This window comes from Hemitrygon akajei, chromosome 3 (genome assembly GCF_048418815.1).
Source record: "Hemitrygon akajei chromosome 3, sHemAka1.3, whole genome shotgun sequence".
In the NCBI taxonomy this organism is placed as follows: Eukaryota; Metazoa; Chordata; class Chondrichthyes; order Myliobatiformes; family Dasyatidae; genus Hemitrygon; species Hemitrygon akajei.
In genome coordinates, this window is record NC_133126.1 from 81,032,583 (window position 1) to 81,051,602 (window position 19,020).

Here is a 19,020-nt window from a genome sequence, read left to right on the forward strand (position 1 = left end):
ATATGTTGGAGCCATTTCTGGACATCAAGTGTCCAGATAGCCTCGTCACATCCCTTCCTGGGCCCACCTCTACAAGGTCCACCATCACCCTATCAGTTCCAGAATAGCAGGCTGCCTTCAGTGTCTGCAACTCGCTGGTATATCACACCTTCACCAAAGTACAAATGTCCCAGTGTGAATGAAAGGGAAATCATTTTTATACTGAGCTAATTTTTGTTTTACTTCTTATTCGTCTTTTAAGATGTGGTAAGTCAGCACTTGCTCTTCAGAAGACATTGTGAGCAGTTTTCTGCAATTGTTGCAGTTCTTTTGGTCAAGATACTCCCACCCACTGCTAAGGTGATGGTGTCTAACATTTAAACCAAATGATGACATATAACTTGGAGAGGTGATGTCCCCGGACATCAGCTGTGCTTATCCTTTGTAGTAAGGTCCTGTCTGGAGGAGGGGAGTGGATAGGTGGGATGAAATGCCAATCAAGTGAACAACTTTTGTCCTTGGTAACAATTTGCATCCAGAACAGTTTTCATAACTGATGAATTCCCAGACCGAAGCTCTTTGGCTGTCGTAGAGGGCTCTGAAAATGAAAGCCTATCTTTGACATTCAAACAGTGGAGAAAGTTTGAAATAAATAAAAATATTAAACTGTACAAAACTGTATTTAGAAACACAAGCATAAAACAATAAAGGCACATTTAAACAAACATTTACATACTGTTCTGTGAAATGCACTGGGTTTATATCTACTGGAGCAAAGAATGAGAGGCAACTTGATTGAAACACACAAATTCCTGAGGGATCTTGACAGGGTGGAAGTGGAGATGATGCTTCTTCCTGTGGGGACACTGGAGAACCAAGGTGTAGGTTTAAAAATAAAAGATTCTCAATTCAACAACAGATTAAGGTGATGTTTTCTCTTGCAGAGAAGAGGTTCCCTGTCTGGGGTCTGTGGATCGCTTGCTTAATGGTATTGGTCCATGACATAAAAAAGGTTGGGAACCCCTTTCTTAGAGGGTTGCGAGACACTAGAATTCTCTTCCTCAAAATCGCAGTGGAATCAGTATTGTTTGTATACATTTTTTTAAAGGCAGAGATAGGTAGATAATGGATCAACAGTTACCATGGGTAGCTGTGAATTCAGAGTTAAGCACACAGTTAGATCAGCATGATTTTATTGAGTGAGTGAACAGGCTGGAGGAGTTGAAGAGCCTGCTGCTGCTTCTAATTCATAACTTTGGATGATACTCATGCTTTGTTTTAATGGATTGCTATGCTTAAGCCTAACTAGGAAATTTCCATTGTCCTGGAACATATTGTCAAGGAAGCACGACACTTCAGTCTGTACTCTGTATATTCTGCAAAATCGCTCAGTCTAGGGCTTAAATGCCTAGACATCTGCTGGCTTCCGAGTGAAAGGTCTGCACAATATGCTGTTTAAAATTAAGTGTTTCTTTCAGAGTGTTTTTGTTCCATCAAGGTTGCTTGATAAACTATGCTTTGATTGTTGCTTGAGTTTTAACAATCCTTACACTTTATTTTAGCCCAGCTAAGTTTTCACATAATTTTCAATTAGAAACATTAAAGAATAAAATTCAAATAGCAAGGTGAGTTTCTCAAAACCATGAATGGTTCGATACACCTTAAAAGAAATTAAAATGGCAATTTTAAATCATTATTAGAATTGATGTGGTAGGCAGCAAGTTGTTCTTCACAAGATTGGGTATCCAAGCCTATTATCAGGACATCCAAAGCACCTTGGGATTAATTATCTTCTATTAGTCACAATTGAGTAAGTGTGCTTGAAGACCAAATGAAAAATTGGAAGGATTAGCTACATTGCATCACAAGTGCAAGTACAAGATATGAATTAATATTAAATATTCAAACTGTTCTGGGTAATATCCATCTTCTCAGATCCAAGGCCAGGATTAAACAAATAGAGGGACTTGGATCTTTCCCACGTGCCATTTATCCTTGCATGTTATTGCAGCAAATTTTTAATTGTACATTGAGCACTAACAATAAATCTGCATTTTCAGTTTTGAGAGCTTCAATTATACTGCAGGAATTGGTTGATTGGTTAGGCCACCTCTTGTACTATGAGGGGTGCTTGATAAGTTTGTGGTGGAGTTTGTAGAAGGAGTCAGTTTTAGAAAACCTAGCACATTTATTTTTCAACAGAGTCCCCTCCTACATTTACACACTTAGTCCAGTGGTCGTGGAGCATATGGATCTTGGACCTCCGGAAAGTGTCCACAGCAGGGGTGATTGATAAGTTCGTGGCCTAAGGTAGAAGGAGATGAGTTATAGAGCTCTCATTACATGGACATGCAGTTCAACTCTTTGAGCGATTATGCAGAAAGTTTGAAGTTAATAACTCATCAGGGGTGATTGATAAGTTCGTGGTCTAAGGTAGAAGGAGATGAGTTATTAAATGTGCTAGGTTTTCAAAAATTGACTCTACCTTAGGCCACGAACTTATCAATCACCCCTCGTACAATGGACGCACCTTTGACTGTGTCTTTGCTTTCTTACACACTTTCTTCCCTCAGTCTCATCACTGTCTTGTATAAATCATGTCTAATTTATATCATGTGTGCTGCCTGTACCTGCATGCCTGTGATGCTGCTACAAGTTTTATATTGTACCAATAGCCCACTGTGCTTGTGTACGTGACGATAAACCCAGCTTAAATGACAGAAGAGCATAAGCCACAGATCTGAAATGAATTTCTGATTCCTCATCATTTTTTCTCACTCCACCCCAACCTCAGCCCTGGGGACATATTTGACTGTACAAGAATCAAAGCATAATGTTCATCATGGATTGATAGGACACAAATAAATAAAAAGGCATATTTAAAATTTGAAATATTGGAAACACTAGACTTACCAGCAGCATGGTGGCGTAGTGCAATGCTTTAGATAGATAGATAGATAGATACTTTACAGCGCTAGTTGTAAGATGAGGATTCCCTCCATCGTCGATAAGGTTCTCCCCGTGACTGTGTGGGTTTCCACCAGGTGTTCTGGTTTCCTCCAACACTCCAACAACATACAGTTAGGGTAGTGAGTTGATGTTGGCACCAGAAGCATGCCAGCACTTGCAGGCTACCCAGCACAGTCCTTGCTGATGTGATTCGATGCAAATGAATTGAATTGATGTTATTACTTACATCCTTCAAATACATGAGGAGTAAAAATCTTTATATTACGTCTCCATCCAAATATGCAATGTGCAATTATAGTAATTTATAATAAATATTAAGTACAACAGGATAGTCAATATAGCATAGAAATACAGTTGTGTCAGCATGAATTAAGCAGTCCGATGGCCTGGAAGAAGTTGTCATGGAGCCTGTTGGTCCTGGCTTTTATGCTGCGGTACCGCTTCCTGGATGGTAGCAGCTGGAACAGTTTGTGGTAGGAGTGACTCGGGTTCCCAATGATCCTTTGGGCCATTTTTACACACCTGTCTTTGTAAATGTCCTGAATTAGTGGGAAGTTCACATCTACAGATGCACTGGGCTGTCCGCACCACTCTCCGCAGATTCCTGCGTTTGAGGGAGGTACAGTTCCCATACCAGGCAGAGATGCAGCCAGCCCGGATGCTCTCAATTGTGCCCCTATAGAGAGTTCTTAGAATTTGGGGGGCCATACTAAACTTCTTTCATCTGAGGTGAAAGAGGCGCTGTTTTCACCACACAGCTGGTACGTACAGACCACTTGAGATCCTTGGTAATGTTTATGCCAAGGAACTTAAAGCTGCTCACCTTCTCAACCCCAGATCCATTGATGTCAATAGGGGATATCCTATCTCCATTCCTCCTGTAACCCACAACCAGCTCCTTTGTTTTTGCAACATTGAGGGAGAGGTTATAGGCTTGACACCATTGTGTCAGGGTGATGACTTCTTCTCTGTAGGCTGCCTCATTATTATTTGAGATTAGGCCAATCAGTGTAGCAACGCAGTTCACTGTATGTTTCGATGTACATGAGAGAAATAAAGCTAATTGATCAGTCAGTTAATCAGACCATGGTCTACCACGATCTGCATATACCTTCTCTCCCTGAAGTGTGAAAGTCGATTGACCTGAACACTTTTAATGGTTGATCATCTACATCCCTCAGATGCAGAAAATTCCAAACCAGAGCTCAGTCTTACATGGGCACCTCTTCTCCTGGGATCCTTTTCAATCATAGGAAACATCCTTTTGGCACTCATTCAATCAATCCCTCTCAACATTTTGAATTTGATCAGCTTGTAATCTCCTAAACTCTCTCTCCTTGGGTCAACGACCATCCCAGAAGCCAATGCAATGAACTGAGGCTGACCTAAAAGGCAAGCGTACCCTCCAATGTAAACAATAAACAGCATGTGTAGCTTTAGAGAAGCGGACAGAAGTAAAGAAACATCGAGTGTGTGGAGGTGGCTGGTGCACTCTGCTTGAAAAGAAAGGTGTGGTAGACCTCATCACACTGACCAAGTATTGGATGAGTAGAGAAACCACATTGCTATAGAAGTAGGCTGGATATTTCTTGTCAGCTGACTAAATTGCAAACTGTGAGACATTCATACCCAAATTTGGAGGTGGCGCCACGTTAGTTGTGTTACATCTGAGTGCTATGAACAGAAGGGTTAAAAATTAATGTTGGCGCTGACAATTTGGTCGTAAGTTAAAGTTTGAATCAGACCAATGTGCTTTTAATTGTTATACAAGAGAAACAAAAGAGAAGCCCTCTTTACCGGAGGTGGATGCATTCAGAAGTGCAAGACCTAGCTATATTTCTGACAAGTTTCCAAGAAATCTGGGAAGGATGGAAAGTGGAAAGATGATCTACTTCCCAACACTGTCAACCCTTACCCTAACAAAAGTGCACATGTAAACAAATGAAAATGACTATGTGAGAAATAATTTGGCAAGAGCAATGCGCATTCGAAGCTGTCACAAACAAGAATTTGACTGGAAGTTTTATTTAACTTGCACAGGAGCCCAGAGACTTTGAGACATTTGGTCTCTAGCAAAATCAACACTCATTGGAATTGGAATATTATTCTCACATCTATTGTGAGATAGTGGAAAATCTGAGTTTTGCAAGCCACCCATACAAATTAAATTCAGAAGTACAAAATTTAAAGTAAATGTACATCACCATATACGTCCCTGAGATTTATTTTCTTGCAGGCATACTCAATAAATCCAAAATAGAATAATAACCACAACAAATAATAACAGTAATAATAATAAAAACAATCAATATTGAGAATATGAGATAAAAAGTCCTTGAAAGTGAGACCGTAGGTTGTGTGGACATTTCAGTGATGGGGCAAGTGAAGTTGTGTGACACTTATCCCCTTTGGTTCAAGACACTGATGGTTGAAGGGTGATAACTATTCCTGAACCTGCTGGTTTGTCACTTCTTTGAGGAAATACAAAGGAAAAAACAATAATGAAATGTTACAGTTACAAGGGAAGTAATTGCAGGTAGAAATAAGGTGCATTGGACATGATGAGGGAGACTGTGAGGTCAAGAGCTCATCTTTAATAGTCAAGAAGTACATTCAAGAGAGCTAACAGCAGGATAGAAGCTGGCCTTGAACCAGGAGGTACATGTTTTCAAGCTTTTGCATTTTCTGCCCAAAGGAAGGGGGAAGAATGAGAATGTCTGGAGTGGAGGGTTTTTTTGATTAGGCCCACACCTATTTTAATGCAAAGCTGACAAAACAACCCGATGGAATATTTTAAAGTGGAGTCACAGAAAAGCAGGGGTAAGGAATTCCACACACATTCTTCCCATTTTAAAATAAATTTCTCTTTCAGACTTAAATCCAAGACATACTGGCATGCACTCTCCTCCGCCTGGGATATCAATGTCACTCCATAAATTCACTGCAAGAGGCATGCCAATGTTTTTCTCAACACTCCCAGCTTTAGGTAAGGAACTGAGGTTGACAATCTCATAGAAGGCAGTTGCATCTTCCATAACTTTAAACTGTCAGAGAAGGACCTTTGGTATGCTGTTTCAACTCCAACGCACAAAAAAGTGGCCAATTTGTAGGAAGCAATGCCTCCCTAACAACAATACATTTATGATGAGGTTCTCAGTTTCATTGATGTAAGCTGATCAGGCTGAAAGAAGAACTTCTCTCTCTTCAAGGTCACTTGGAAACCTTAACATCTACAGAGAGGGTTTTGCCTTAATCTCTCATTTGAAAGACTGTTAGGAGATTATTCAGTGCTCAAAAGGTACTTTCAGGCAGGACTGCATTGTGTTATTTACCATATCTGTGTTGGAATGTTCTTGCACGTATGAGGTTCAATGCATCCTTCACATCTGCAGACACAAAATAGTCTTCCTTCCATCAGCTCCAGGTGGCAAAGCTGCCAGAGTAAACCAAGGGCACTAGGGGAGAGTTAGGGAGGGCAAGCAGATGTGGAAATTCTGAAATAGAAATGGAAAATGCTGGAAACACTCAACAGGTCAGGTGACATCAGAGGACAGAGAAATAGGACTTCAAATATTACTCTTTCTGTAGTTTGGAAAGGGCATCAAGGACATCAGGGGAAGGGGCAGCATGGGTCAGATGTGATAAGGCATTATGGGGTGACAGCAAAAGGTTGGGTCTGAGGCAGAGCAAGATCTCTTATAGCACAGAAACCAAAAGTTGAAAGCAAGCACAAAGTGAAAAGGATGATGTCACTGCAATCACACCCCTTTCTAATGAAAGACAAAGCAGGCTTTAATTCTCTAGCTAAGGCATTCTCCACTGGACGCAATTTCAAATGCACAAACTCATTTTGCTCAAGTAGATAGATAGATAGATACTTTATTAATCCTAAAGGAAATGACAGTGTCACAGTAGCATTACAAGTGCACAGATATACAAATATTAGAAGAGAAGTGAGAAAGAATAAAAAGCAGTCTAACAGGAGGCAGTCATCACTTCCCCGGCTAAAGGTTGAATCATTATAGAGCTTAACGGCTGAGGGTAAGAATGACCTCATATAGCACTCTTTGGAGCAGCGCAGTTGGCTTAGTCTACTACTAAAAGTGCTCCTCTGTTCAGCCAAGGTGGCATGCAGAGGGTGAGAAACATTGTCCAGAATTGCCAGGATTTTCCAGAGGGTCCTTTGTTCTACCACAGCCCCCGATATGTCCAGTTTGACTCCTATAACAGAGCCAGCCATTCTAATCAGTTTCTTGAGCTTGTTGGCATCACTCATGTTGACACCATTGTCCCAGCACACTACCACACAGAAGATTGTACTGGCAATAACAGACTGGTAGAACTTGTGAAGGCGAGGCCTGCACACACCAAAGGACTTCAGTCTCCTCAGGAAGTAGAGCGAGCTCTGGCCCTTCTTGTACACAGCCTCTGTGTTGGTGCTCCACTCAAGTCTGTCATCCAGGTGTACCCCCAGGTACTTGTAGGTCCTCTTCACATCCACGTCCTCAACATCAATAGCAACAGGGAGCAGTGCAGGCTTAGTCTTCCTAAAGTCCATCACCATCTCCCTTGTCTTACTGGCGTTGAGCTGCAGATGATTCAGCTTGCACTATTTGACAAAGTCCTCCACCAGGGCCCTGTATTCATCCTCCCATCCTCCCTTTATACACCCAACTATTGCTGAGTCATCAGGGAATTTCTGCAAATGACATGACTCAGTGTTGTATCTAAAGTCTGGGGTATACAAGGTAAACAGGAAGGGAGCCAGTACAGTCCCCTGTGGGGCCCCAGTGTCTGATACACAGCTCTGAAGCTGCACAAACTGTGGTCTGCCGGTCAAGTAGTCTGTTACCCCGGATACAACGTAAGTGCCAATCTGCACCGAATGGAACTTTCCCCCCAGCAATGAGGGCTGTATGGTATTGAAGACACTTGAGAATTCAAAAAGCATGATCCTCACGGTGCTGCTCTGCTTATCCAATGGGAGCAGACCCTGTTCAGCAGGGAGATGACAGCATCGACGATTCCAGCGTGCTCCTGGTAGGCAAACTGCAGGGGATCGAGGGGAAATCTGACCAGGGATCTGAGGTGAGCCAGGACCTGCCTCTTTCGGGTCTTCATAATGTGTGAGGTCAAGGCCACCGGACAGTAGTCATTCAAAACTTTCGGTCAGTCCTTCTTGTGTGAGTCATACAACATCTGATGTCACTGCACACAGGCAATGGCTTCTGTTACCCATGCATGTCACTCGCATTGAAAACCCAGAACAAGATTTTAGAAATGTACAATGTACACATAAAGGATCTAATTGCATTTAGCGAAGAGGCTGTTGGGCAAATTAATTCGCAAGGTGCATAAAATGTGTTACGGCACACCAAAGCAGTTCCAGTGCAGTGCCTCTGAGAGAGTTGCAGTCCCACAATGCTGTACCAGAGCATCATCACAGAAAACAGTGGAAATTGCCCAAGTCTGTAAACATCATGCAGACGATATTTGAGAACTGCAGTAGCCAAAGCAAGGGAGGAAAAATAAGTCAGTAGGTTCCCATTCCTGATTGCCACAAAGTATTTAGGACATTGTACAGTAGGTCAACACCATTTCAACTTGATTTAACGGTGAGTCTCAGAGTGGCTAGCTACCTTGTTAGCAAATATTATGAAGTTCTTCATACAAGATCCTACTCCAGCACTATAACATTGGTAGAAACCATTCTTGTAGTTTTTGAACAGAGCTTAGGTTTTACCCCTCCAAAGTTACAGCAGTGGAATAAAAGAGGTCTGAGCATATCACTGAGGAGACACAGCAATAAACGGCCAGGCACCATGAGGAAAGCATCCGGTTGCATGACAGCTAGGTATGACAACTGCTCTGCCTGAGTCTGCAAGAACGTGCAGAGTTGTGGATGTAACGCTGCCCTCACCTCTGTGAACTCTGCATTACACACTGCCTAGGTGAGGCTGCCAACAACATACTCAAAGACTCTACCCAAGCCAGACATTCTCTTTACTTCTCCCTCCCATCAGACCTAAAAGCACGATTGCATTGCCTTATGAATGCTTTCCATCTAACTACATTGATTATATTTTTTATGTCCTTAACTTCAAAGGGAAGGTATCTGTGTCATACACTCAGTAAATATGGCAGTATCTATGGAGGGGAATAACTAGTCAACATTTTGGGCTGAGACCCTTCATCGATCCTGAAAATTTATTATACTGCTGTGCAACATGTAAACTAAAGTATGTTCAGGTCTTAAACTAAGCAGCTTTGAATAGTAAGGAAAATTTGCTAATCTGGTATCACCAGAACCTGAGGGTACCATGGTTATAGGAGTTTTATCATGGGCGTATCCCTTCCCACCATTGGTAGTAGCCTCAAGAAGACAGCATTCACCATTAAAGATTGCCACCATGCCACCTTTTTGTAGCTATCATCGGGCAGGAGGCATAGAAGCCCAAAATCTCACATCACCAGGTTCAAGAACAGTTACTTCCCTTCAACCTTTCTTTGAATGGCTTCCATGGTTTTCTTTGTTTCCTGGCTGTCTGGAGAAGATGAATCTCAGAGTTGTGTGCTGTATACATACTTTGACAATAAGTGTACTTTGGACTTTCAACCATTTAGTTCTAGAGTTAACCAGCAAAACCTGAATCACAACTGTTTAGCAACCCTATGACCACTTTACACTAAAATGGACTTGGCTTATTTTTTTGTCTTCTAATTGTGTTTTCTTGTAAAAATTATGTATAATTTCTATTTATGTTCTCCTTATGAATGCTGCTTATATAATGATATGAGCCTGTGATGTTGCTGCAGGTTTTTCATTGCATCTGTGCAAACTGGTACTTGTACAGATGGCAATGAACTTCAATGGTTTCAAAGGTATATTTAATGTCTGAGGATATACATCCTGAAATACTTTTTCTTCGCAACCATCCATGAAAAACAGAGTAGTGCCCCCAAAGAATGGATGACAGTTAAATGTTAGAACCCCAAAGCACCCCCCAGCTCCCCCCCACACATAAGCTACAGCAAGCAACAACCCCCTCTCCCCCACCAGCAAAAAAAAGCATCGGCACCCACCACCAAGCACTCAAGCGTGAGCAAAGCATCAGCAAAGCCACACACTTGCAATACCCCAAAGACGACTCGTTCACCCAGTATTCGACAGACCACAGGCTCTTTCTCTCCCTAATAAGGGAGAAAGAGGTGTCTCTGTTTCACAGCGAGAGGGGAGACATAACAAACAACTCACTGATTTATGAAGTTCGAAGTCCATTGCATCACCTTTTCCAAGCTCTGTGCGTGAAGAACTCGGGTCTCCGGGCACACAGCCAGCTGCCAGCTTGCTGCTTTCGATCGTCTGACCCCACGACACACCGGATTCCTGCAAAGGCTCCGACCTTCGGTCCACTCATCTCCAGAGCCACGAGATCACGGATACCTGAAGGCGAGCGAAGCTCTTAGGGTGCATCCTTGGCATACCAAATAACGACCAGATGTGAAACCCTGAGAGCAGGTCCCATACCCGCAAAGAACCAAAGCCAGTGTGTAACTCTGGGTCTGGGTCTTCAAAAGCACCCTGAAAGGGGAACACAGAGATATTAAAGATGGAAGTAGAGCTGTTTCCGAAGATGCAAGCAAAGGAGTCACTGTTAGATGCCGTTGTCTCCTCCTAAGCTCCTCCACTTAATTAAACTTGACTTTACCTACAGTGCTAAAGCAGGTCTGCAGAACCATACACTGAGAGGATGAATCAGTCCAAACAAACATCCAAATAAAGCTTTGTAACCATTCTATAAATCACAGGTTTGAATTATCAACTGACCATGCATTGTTGAATTGAGGACACCAAGCAGTTACAGTAATCCAGTTGCTCTGAGAGACAGGAGTCTAGGCATGCTGAATGTAAAACATGCTGGAATTGTCAATACGAAGGAGGTTGGCAGGAATACTTGTATTGCTTGAACTTCGAAGAAGATGTGTCCTACATATGGTTTGCTAGCAATGATGACTAAGGGTATAGTCAACTCACCCTTAACAAGGAGTTCATATTGTTCTGATGAAGACTTTTGGATCATAAACGTTAATTCTCTTTCTCTTTCAAAAATACTGTCTGTTTTAAATTCAGATTACTATGTGATTTTTGATTTCATGTCAAATTTTCTCAGTGATTAGCTTCTTGTGTTTTTCAACAGATACCTAAAATGGACTGGAGTATCAAACTGGGGACCTTGCATGGCAGCAGAGGGGTTTCTTTGAAGAGCTGAATTAGGTCTTTGCTGTGAGTGGAATCCTGGCAGAATTAGTATCTGACCACAGATCCCAGGTCACTTTGTATTTGTTCAAGGGTTTCAAAGTGAAGTAGTTGTGCATTCACTCCAATGTGTTATCCTGCTTCCGAGAGGAGAGCAGGAAAATCTGTACAAGCACCATAAGGAACTTCTGAGGAATCAAATGATCTAAGATTACTCCAGCTTCATGATAAATCATCTAATTTTCCATTTAGGTACAGCACAACTCTACAACTACAAACAAAGCTGCTAATGCACACATAATGCCTTGGCATGCAAGATACAGCCCAACTTAGAGGAGAGTGTAGAGATAGCAATTGAAGCAGAAGGCATTGTTCCAGGAAAGGGAAACCAATTTTGACTGAGTGCAAGTTAGAGAATTTTTTTTATTATAAATAGTTTATTTTGAAATAAAAACACTTAGCATTGAAACGCTACAAGTCTCAGCAAGGAGTCTTGGTGAAGGAGTTTAAATCTATTAAATTCTTCACGGAAATGTATCAGAAATGTCCACCTACACAGACGACTGAAACAAGAGACAGACTCATATCGTCTGATCTATGAGAATGCATCTGCACATGGTCAATACAATTGAAGAGCCATAGAATAGCAGTGAGTCATGTTAGTGAGAGGTTAACTTCCTGCAAGATCCAATTTTACCATAACTATCTTAAAACAATGAGTTGTGATCACTATTTCCCCCTTTACATATTAACCTATTATCAGGTCTGTCAACTGGTGTGGCTCATTTCCCAAAACTAGGTCCAGTACATTCATTCCTCTGTTTGGACTCTCCACATACTGTTTCAAGAACCCTGCTTGATAGTACTGAAGAAGTCCTGCCCGATCTTTTTGTATTAAGAAAGTTCCAATCAATAGTTGGACATTTGATTACAAATTTAATTAGTTCAGCACAACATTGTAGGCTGAAGGGCCCATTCCTGAGCTGTATGTTCTATGTTCTCTGCTCTAACTCTAGGGAGCTAAAGTCATCCACAATGATAATCCGGTTGACTCTACACCGTTCCCTAATCCAAATACGTACTCTATAATCGATGAGAGGATAATTGAAAGAACAAATGTGCATCAGGTTCTAGAAAGGAAATGGTCATTTAGCTAAAGTCTTCAAGGTGCTTCAAGTGTTGTTGATTGATAGCATGGGTCACAAATACTCAAAACTCCACAATCAGGAGAGAAAATGGCTCAACTGAAATTCTGCTGGGTTCCCAGAGAGTTGGTAAAGCTATGGAGCAGAGGCAAGCTAACGAATAAAACATTAGTGGGATTCTGTAACACCTCAATAGCTATTGTTAACGAAGAGCCAAATACGTGATGGGAAAAATGGTCAGCATGGAAGTGGTCAGCAGAAGGTTTTAAAAAAAATGGACAGGTATGTGGACAGGAAAGGAATGGAGGGCTATGGGCTTGAGTGCAGGTCGGTGGGACTAGGTGAGGGTAAGTGTTCGGCACAGACTAGAAGGGCTGAGATGGCCTGTTTCCATGCTGTAATTGTTATATGGTTATATGGTTCATTCCAGTGGTGTATGACTTCATGACATACAAGTGAGCACAATGTCAAAAAGCATTTAGAATCACTATTTAATTGGGAAATGGGATAAAGTAGTGGATCAGCAAGGTAAACTATATATATCTGCACAGTACAGTTGCACATGTGAACCTTTCACAGCAGCTGTAAAGAATGGAAATATTCCTTAAAACCAACAACATTTTTATAGAGGATGAAAATACACAGTCACACAATAGTGCAAAAAGGGAGCATAAAACTCTCATATATTGCATTCTCAGAGGAATTGTCAGCACCGTCATGGACACTAATGTCCAGAGTATCCAGGACATCTTCAAGGAGCGATGCTTCAAAAAGCCGGCATCCATCATTGGGTCCCCACCACCCAAACTATGCCCCTTTCTCATTGCTAACATTAGGAAGGAGATACAGGAGCCTAATAGCACACACTCAATGATTCAGGAATAGCTTCTTTCCCTCTACCATCCGATTTTTGATTGGACATTGAACCCATGAACTCTACCTCAATACTTTTTTTCTTTTTACTTTTGCACTACTTACTTAATTTAACTAGTTAATATATATACTTCTGTAATTCACGTTTTCCCTCTATTATTATCTATTGTACTGTATAGTTGCCGCAAAGACAACAAATTTCACGACGTATGCTGATGATATTAAACCTGTTTCTGATTCCGATGCTGAGAACTATCACAGGGTTTTAAGTCCAGCATCCCCACACAGTGCTAAAGATGGCCCATTCTCCATGGTGAAGAATCTGGATTATTTCAATTCTCAGCCATTTAAATGATCAGAGAGACAAACTCAGCGTCAGAAATCCAAGGATAGGAAAAGCAGTAGGTAAAAGTATTATTGCATCAAAGAATTATGCAGACGTTGCAGATGGCCGCCATGGTAGCATAGCCATTAGCGTGACACTATTGCAGCTGGGTAGGTTAAATGGTCATTGTAAATTGTCCTGTGACGAGGTTAGAGTTAATTAGGCTTGTCGGGGGTTGCTGGGGTAGCATGGCTCGAAGGGCCAGAAGAATCTACTCTGCACTGTATCACTGAATAAACAAAGAAAGTAAATGACTCCCGTGAATTCTTAAACTGTGCGGAGTGGAAGAAGCTTGTACCTTGGGGGATTGAATAACATGTGGAAATTTGCTTGGTTAAAGTCTCAATGGAAATGGCAGAGAAAAATGTCACCTCATCCATCACACGTCACAAACATGAAGGGGGTTCACAATGAGAACATAGAGTGTGAATACCATCCTCAAATCAAGGGCATCACCATGCAAGTCCAATTACAAAAGCTCTCATCACATTAGCAATAGTAGCTAATCAACACCGGGTGGCTCCTATATAGGAGGTGAAATATTAATTATATGAGAAGAAGAGATACTTAACAATGATGCGTTAATATAAGTCTAGAACAGCTAATCAGAACAGTGTTACCAACGCAACATCTGCAGAGAGGAAATTTGCCTGACAATAAAGTACAAGGGAGGGAGACACAAGAGACTGCAGATCCTGGCATCTGGAGCTACAAATGGTCTGCTGCAGGAACTCAGTGGGCCAAGCAGTGTCTGTAGGAGGAAAGGAATTGATGCAGGGTTCGATCTGAAATGTTGACAATTCCTTTGCTCCCACAGAGTCTGCTTGATTCATTAAGTGCAGGGGAGGGAGGCTGTGTCACATTGAAGCTGAACAAGTTGAAACGGAATTCGACCTGCTGTTATGGTATTCTTGGAAATTGGAGGGAACAGGAGAATATGAAATGCAGAGAAATGGCCAAACCACAGAAATGAATTGGGAACAGCAGAGATATACTGTATACTGCAGGAAACTCAGCCTTTGACACAAAGTGCAATTAGTCTCAAGGCACAGATGGTGAAATATTGAAGGTGCTAGGTGATTAAAACTGTCAAAGCCATCTTCAACCTATTACATTTCTGTTCACACTAACATACCATAAAAATGTCTTTCAATGGCAAAAACAGAGAAACACTGTTCAGCAGAACAGATGTTTCATTGTGCAGTAGCTAATGACTAAGCAAAGAAATGGCAATTTAAAAGGAAATAATCTTTATTTGTTCTGATAGGTCAGCAACTCAAAACACTAATTCTGGTTTTCTCTCTTGAAATGCTGCCTGAATTACTAAGTATTTAATGTGTTTTTTTTTAACATTTTCTGACCTCAGGCATTCTCGAAGCACATTGCAGCCAGAAAGCTATACAAAGTGCAATAATCACTGATGTAGGAAAGGTGGCAGAGCCAGATTTCATACAGCAAATTCCCACAACCACTTATATGATAACAACAGCATTATCCGTTCGGGGTCGTTGATTGAGGAATAGATACTAGCCGAGACTACTCGTTGAAAAATAAATAGTTTAAAAAGAAACTAATTTTAACCTTCACCAATGAGAGGTCACCTCGGTTTAAAAGGGAGCACTTCTAACAGTGCAGAACCTCACTGAAGCACCAGCCTAGATTGCTATGTTCAAATCTCTGGAGTGGGAGCCAAACTTTAGCCAACCGATTCAACAGATTAACATGATCATAATTGTTAAATTTTGTAACTTCAAAACAAGTAAACTAATTAAAGTGAAGATGGGAGTCCAAAAATATGGCTCAACTTTGAGTTTACTTTAAGTGACGCGTGCATGTATCACATGGTAGCGTGATCACGTATGCAATTAATGTATTTTTACATATAACCCGTAATGAATTATTTAAAGGAACAAGAGTACTTAATCAACCAATATATATGCTAGATTACTAAAGCATATTAAATGCACAACATTGTGGGCCAAAGGGCCTGTAATGTGCTGTTCTATTCTATTCTACACAACAATAATGGCTGTGATGTCTGAGGTAGTGTTCTGCATGCTTTGTGACATATTTACTCCAACATCTGAAATATACACCACAATATCTTTATGGTGAAGACCATCAGATTCAGATTAGCTTGTTGTCATGTGCAATAGAGTGCAATGAAATTTGTTGCTTGTGTGAAACTCACAGGGTAAACAATATATACAGCATAAAAATGATAAATACACAATATTAAAGTAGTAATCACTAGACAGCAGAGTGGTACAGACTATAGCAGCACATAATGAAGAAGTGCAAAAAGAAATGCTAAAATGGAGGTGACTCTCTATCCATAGGTAGACTATAGGCTCAGGAACATGGCAATGTCACCAGGAAGAGGATGTAAAGAGTGCTGCTGTGGCTTCCGACAAGATGGTGGCTCATTTGGATGCAGCAGCCCCCCAACCAAGTGTGTTTTTGTCTTGTTTAAACCTCTTTTTTTTATGATTGCCAGACAATGCTGGATGGAGAACTTCAAGCACTGCAGGTGTACCCCATCATCGTTGGCGGTGGAGTTGGACTTGATGCTGGCTTCAGAAAGATAGTCTGACAGCAAACGTCTGCCTTGGACGTTTCCCCTGTGAGGGCAAGACCCTGCTGGACATTGCTAATGCAAAGCACTTCAGTCCATTTCCCTTGTTTGTTGGGGAGACAGATGGAAGGGGAGGTGCATGACCTAGGCTATATGAGGACTAGGAGGGAGAGGGGGGAGGGGGTAGGGGTTAGGGGGCAAGGGAGGGGGGAGAGGGAGATCGCCTGAGTGCAGAGGTCTCCAACAGCCACACCTGCTGTCTCGATGTTCCGATCTCCACAACGTTCCAGTTGGCAACACCAGTGAGGAATTGAGTAGATGTCTTCCAGCCCGCTCCTGGAGATATCGAAAATGCTAGGCCGCTTGGCGAGCTCGGGAAGCTGGACCCCTCTGTTCTGTGGAACTGCAGATTGAGTGCTGCTGTAGATCACAGAGCCTGACAGGACCCAAGCCTCCCTGAAAATGCTAGGCCGCTCGGCGAGCTCGGGAAGCTGGACCCCTCTGTTGTGTGGAACTGCAGATTGAGTGCTGCTGTAGATCACAGAGCCTGACAGGACCCAAGCCTCCCTGAAAATGCTAGGCCGCTCGGCGAGCTCGGGAAGCTGGACCCCTCTGTTGTGTGGAACTGCAGATTGAGTGCTGCTGTAGATCACAGAGCCTGACAGGACCCAAGCCTCCCTGAAAATGCTAGGCCGCTCGGCGAGCTCGGGAAGCTGGACCCCTCTGTTGTGTGGAACTGCAGATTGAGTGCTGCTGTAGATCACAGAGCCTGACAGGACCCAAGCCTCCCTGAAAATGCTAGGCCGCTCGGCGAGCTCGGGAAGCTGGACCCCTCTGTTGTGTGGAACTGCAGATTGAGTGCTGCTGTAGATCACAGAGCCTGACAGGACCCAAGCCTCCCTGAAAAGGAAAAAAGAGGCATTAAAGAGAGTTTTGTGGATGAGCTTGAAAAAGTCACCTTCAGCATCATCTTAGCTCCTCCTCCTTTTGCACTCTGATGTCCTTTTAACATTGTTTCAAGTGATTTTCCTCACAAGCCACAGCTTTGCACTTTAAGGAGGCCCTTATTCATGAACGTCTTTTTAAAAATCTGTAAAAATAAATTTGGGAGGTGGCAAGGGAATAGAGTGGGAATTAAATTGGGTCAGCCAAATAAGGGACACTCCTTTTATCTTATTACTGCTAGAAGTCCAATGAGGGGAGATAATTTATGGTGCAGTGGCTTATGGGAGTCCCATAATTTGTTGGAATATATACAGCACAGCATGTCCAAAGTGTACATGATGACATCATGCACCATAATAGTGCACATTAAGGAACTGAAATTGCACTCCAACACTATTTATAATGATTACATTAACCTGATTTATGAAAGCCCTGTTTGTGCTATGTTAAGGCCTTCAACTTAAGATAAGTAGTCCAACAAATGTTGTAATGAATTTCACACAACTTGCTACTGTCGCTCTTACAATACCTCTGAGAACATTCTCACTCCTAAATGGCTTGCAAGACATCATATGGCTTTGATAATGTCTCTTCAACTGTTCTCTATAGAAATGGTTTTGCTAGGGATATCTCGGTTAGAAAGATTTTCATCCCATTGTCTGTTTCCTTGGTAAGTTGTGTCAAGAAACATCAAGAAATGAGGTTGTTGTGAACCAGCATTGCAGAGGAACTTTAGATAGGAATATTTGTTGGTTGACTGTTTTGCTATTTTCTCTGCTATTTTCAATTCCTTTCTCTCTTTCAAGTCCCATAAAGGTGTCAAGTAACACACAGAGATGTAAGCAAAGCAACACATCTAAATGATGAAGTGTTTGGTAGGAATTTGTCCTTCATCACATCTCCATAAGGATATTTTAAAATGCAGACAGATACTACCCAACACAATTATTCCAAACTAACAGGAGAATACTGTGTGTCTTTGCACCAATTGCAATCAACTCCTAATGGTGCTCTGTTGAATTATAAAACCCATAAGACATGGACAGCACTTTTCAAAGATAAGGAACCAATTTAAGAAAGGGGACTTACCAATGGTTTTTCCTCCTCATTTCCATTTTTTTGTTTCCTCGCTTTGTTATTCTACATGCATAAGGATAGCAGGCTGGTTAAGTACTTCTACCTTATCATTAACAACTCATTACACAAGTATTATTTATTTTATTTAAAATAAAATAAATAGAAGTCTCATAGCTAATGTGCTCACAATTGGCCCTGCTAAAGCATTTTGACTCATCCTATCATAGATATTCCCTTTGATCTACACATTCCTTCCTCACCTTCCTTCATACTGAAAACCTAAATTACATCTCGCTCTTTTCCAGTTCTGTTGAAGGTCCCAACACGTTAATGGCTTCTCCTTCCACTGATGCTGCCTGACCTGCTGAGTGTTTTGAGTAGTTTCTGTATCTGTTGTCAGCATAGATCCAGCTTTAGAAATCAACCCACTGTTGATCCTTTTCTCACCTTCTCCACATTAAAATAGAACCTTTTAATGTACCAGGTCAACTTTGATAAAAGCGAACACGGAGTACTCTTTAAACTGCAGACATCACAGTGATGCAGGAAATGCAACAGGGGGTCAGACTGACAAGTTCAGTTGGGCAGGAGCATGCAGAAACTGTGAGTCTACCCTTTGTTTAATTTGTGATTCTTGGCTAGGAGATGGAAATGGACAGAGAGGGGTTGGGGAACGATGAGTTAGGAGGCTCACTGCTACAGCTTCAATGCAACAGACGCTTTGTACACAGTAAGTTCACACAACCAGCAAAATTATAATGACCAGATAACCCTCCTCTGAGACTTTATTTTATTTAGAGATACAGCACTCAAC